Below are 3,955 nucleotides of genomic sequence, written 5' to 3'. Positions count from 1 at the left end.
TCAATTGTCTATCTTGAATTCATTGTTATCAAAATAACTCGATTCACCGGAATAGCTGCTATGATTTGAGCTTTCATCATCACTACTATTCGAATCATTTGGAAGGAATACCGACCAATATACATTTCTACTACTCGACATTGAATATGTTGTAGTTTAATAACAAATGAAAGGCTACTTATATAGTTGCAAACTCCCAAGTACCCTTGGGGTCGTCGTTATGACCCTACCTATCTACTTTATTATAAAAAAAAATATTAACAGGATCACGGGAAATCATCTTCATCGGACATCTCACAGACCGAATCCCACTTGGATCTGAATTTGACGATCCATGTTGACCAAAGTCTATGCTGAGGCAATGTATTTTCATCGGATTGTTCCCTTCGCGAAAACAGTTAAGAGCAAAATTGAACTCTTGTGGTGTACCATGAGGCATTGACATAGAACAACTTTTTGGACGTTTGAGTCCGAGTGCCCTCAAGTTTTGTTCTAGCATTTCAACCTCCCTAACACGCCAATTCCACTCAGCTCTCATTGTATTATTGTATTATTGATTGTATCTGTGGTTTGGGTTATTTGAGTATTTAAAACTATCCTCATCTAGTTCCCATGTCCTACCCATTTCTTTGAATATATTTGCTGGGGTAAAACATGTAATATAACCAATATTAAAAATTGGTTCCAAATTGACATAATAACTCGTTTTAATGTGAATACTAATTGTTCGTCATTCATGTTATATATTACTCCTTGATTTGATAACACTATGCTTGATTTTAACCGCTTTATATGATACACTTATATTGCGCAACATTTTGATGAGCAAAATATAGGTTTTCGGAATGACATCCTTGATTTGACAACACTATGCTTGCTTTTGACCGCTTTATATGACACACTTATATTGCGCAAAATATGAGTTTACGGAATGACATCCTCGATTTGACAACGCTATGCTTGCTTTTGACCGCTTTATATGACACACTTATATTGCGCAACATTTAAATACGCAAAATATGAGTTTTTAGAATGACATCGCTTTTTTAAATGTTCACTTTTAGCTCACATTTTTTCTATTTAATATGAATTTTGGATGACGTTGTCACGCCCTGAACTATGGCCTGGGCGTAACACGACACTCGGTGCCTTACTGCATGTGACCGAGCGAACCACATGGCTTGCTGAATCATCATGAGGCATAACATGAGCGGAATACAACGTGAATGCATGATGAGCCTTTATAAAATGCAATAAGTCATAATACTTAATCAAAATACTTGTTTAAACGTGAGTGTGGAAATAACATGAATGAGCCAAAATGGCTATACGACTCCAAAAGTGTGACATGACATAACTGACTTGTCTAGTCTATGAAACCTCTAAAACATGTCTAAATACTAACTACCAGGACATGGCCCTGGACTACCATAATTGAATACTAATGCAAACTCCATGTTGAACCCCGAGAGGAGTGGGGCTCACCAATAAGGGCGATAGCCGAGGGTGATCCTGCATTGCGCAGGCGTATGCTCCTGAAAATCGGTATCTGCACCGCGAAGTGCAGGCCCCGAGCAAAAGGGACGTTAGTACATGGTGAATAGTACTAGTATGTAAAACTTGCTGAAATGAAGAACATGGCACAACATAGGTATAGGACATGAACTGAAACATGAGCATGAAACGTGAGTAAAGTCTAAAAACAGTAAATCAATGAAAATACATGTATATAAAACTTCTTGTAACGTGGGGAATGCTATAGTGTAACCGACAACATGATCTGGTACTTGCGTCCTACCTGGAGAACACTCAGGGGATATGAGATTTAAGTAATAATAAGCATGTAAGGATCCAAACTGCATAATGAAGGTGTTGCCTCCTTGTTGACAACCCTTATCCTACGGTGGCGACGTAGTTTCAGGCTATCTGAGCCTTCTCGGTTAATTAAGCAATCCCAAAAACATGAACATGATATAGTTGGCTAAGAAGCCCATGATTTTCATGAAATAACTTGTAATTATGATTTCACGAAATAACTTGTAACATGGTTTCATGAAACATCTTGTAATATGGTTTCATAAGATAACTTGTCATAGTATTGCAAACATGTTCTTGATTCATGAGTAATAACAATAGTTCATAATTATATATATAATTTGACTTGAAAACATGCTTGTAACTTACTACATAAAATCATAAAATTTTATATAAACATAATGAGAACACACGAGGAAGAATTCATGATTCATGGATTAAGCTATGGTTCCTAATAACCGTAATGGAAGATTAGGAATACAATAACGAATATAGATACAAAATTCATATACATAAATACATAACTATGGGCTACCAATAAGTTGGGTTTAATGCCCTAGGGTTTGAACTTCATGGATATCAAGAAACGGAGCATGAGGAAGAACGTAGAGATTCCCACATGTGGATGGAAGTTCTACATACCTTAGTCGCTCCAAAACTTGAATTAAAGACTTGAGCTTTGAAGAGGATTTCTAAAATCTTGAATTCTTGAACCTTGAGATGGGTTTTCTTGAAAACCCTAGTTTTAGGAATGATGATTTCTTATTTAGATCATTAGAGTATATGTTAGAATTGAGTTGGAATAATTAGAGTAGGCTTACCTTGGTGTTCTTGATGATGGGAGAGGGTAGGAGGTCGTTCTAGGGCTTGAAGGAATGAAAAATAATGATTTGAGCGATATGGACGAATATATCTTTGTGCAGGGAAATTGCGAGTTTACGTCCCGGCACGATCGGCCGTATTTTGAAATACGGTCGTATTCCGAATGGACTGCACCGCGTCTCTTCGATAAAATGGCCATAACTCTTTGCAAAGATGTCCGTTTGACCCCTATAATATACGTTGGAAAGGTATTTCAAAGCTCTACAACTTTTATCAAGGAAGTTTTCCCAAATTCCAAATATGTTTTGAAATACAGGCCATATTTTGAAATACGGTCCGTTTTTAACGATGTAACCTCTAAGTGTCAAATTCAGTGATGTCGTAAATCTTTGGTACCGGTTCTGAATTGAAATACGGGCCGTATCTTGAAATACGATCCTTGTTCATGGGCGTAAACCACCATCTTACAACTGAAGAGGAATTTCCAATTCCCACATTCTTTATCGGGTTTTCTAAGTCTGGAATCATGATCAAAGTTTAGGTTAAAAGTACGGGGTGTTACAGACGTAAAGACTCATCCATTTCATAAGTTTAAGTCATCTTTTTTCAAGTTCTTGCACCGAAAAACCCAACTCCAAAGTTCATAAAAAAAATGACCTATCCTCCTTCAACTGTTAAGGTTTCTTTATTTTGGGATGGAGAGATTCTTCATGATAATAATACTGTCCGTTATAGTATTAAAACACAATACCATGTTAAGTTTCCAACTACCTTTGATTACGAAACATTACTCAATGTCAGGGGCGGATCTACCTTAGCCCGAGAGGTGTCACGTGACACTGCTTCGTCAATTTTTTTTTAGAAAAAAAACGTTTATATAATTAAAGGCAACAGTGAACATAGCGGATATAATGCATAAAGTGACACTTCTAGACACAAAGGACCACGTAGCTCAATCGGTTAGGCTCTTGAATAGTCAATTGGGTGCGCGAGTTCAATTCTCCACAGCATTTAGTTTTATATAATTTTTGCTCCTCATCTACAAAATAACTACATTTCAGGATAGAACCCACGACCTCTTGGAAGTTAACCAAAACTTAAACCATTTGGTCCAAACTCACATTCACACCTTAGTGCGACAAAATACAACTTAGACGTAAAGAAGCTTTTGCTGCTTCCTTAATTAGTTATCGTGCAGTTCTCTTTTATGTTTATTTTTCCTTTCACCTTCTTTTCTCGACAATGAAATTGATTAAGAACAATTAATTAAATTACATGAATAATGAGTTCTTTAGTGATTATTTAATTAAAATATATA

This window comes from Lycium ferocissimum, chromosome 4 (assembly GCF_029784015.1).
Source record: "Lycium ferocissimum isolate CSIRO_LF1 chromosome 4, AGI_CSIRO_Lferr_CH_V1, whole genome shotgun sequence".
In the NCBI taxonomy this organism is placed as follows: domain Eukaryota; kingdom Viridiplantae; phylum Streptophyta; class Magnoliopsida; order Solanales; family Solanaceae; genus Lycium; species Lycium ferocissimum.
Note: the sequence above shows the minus strand (reverse complement) of the source record.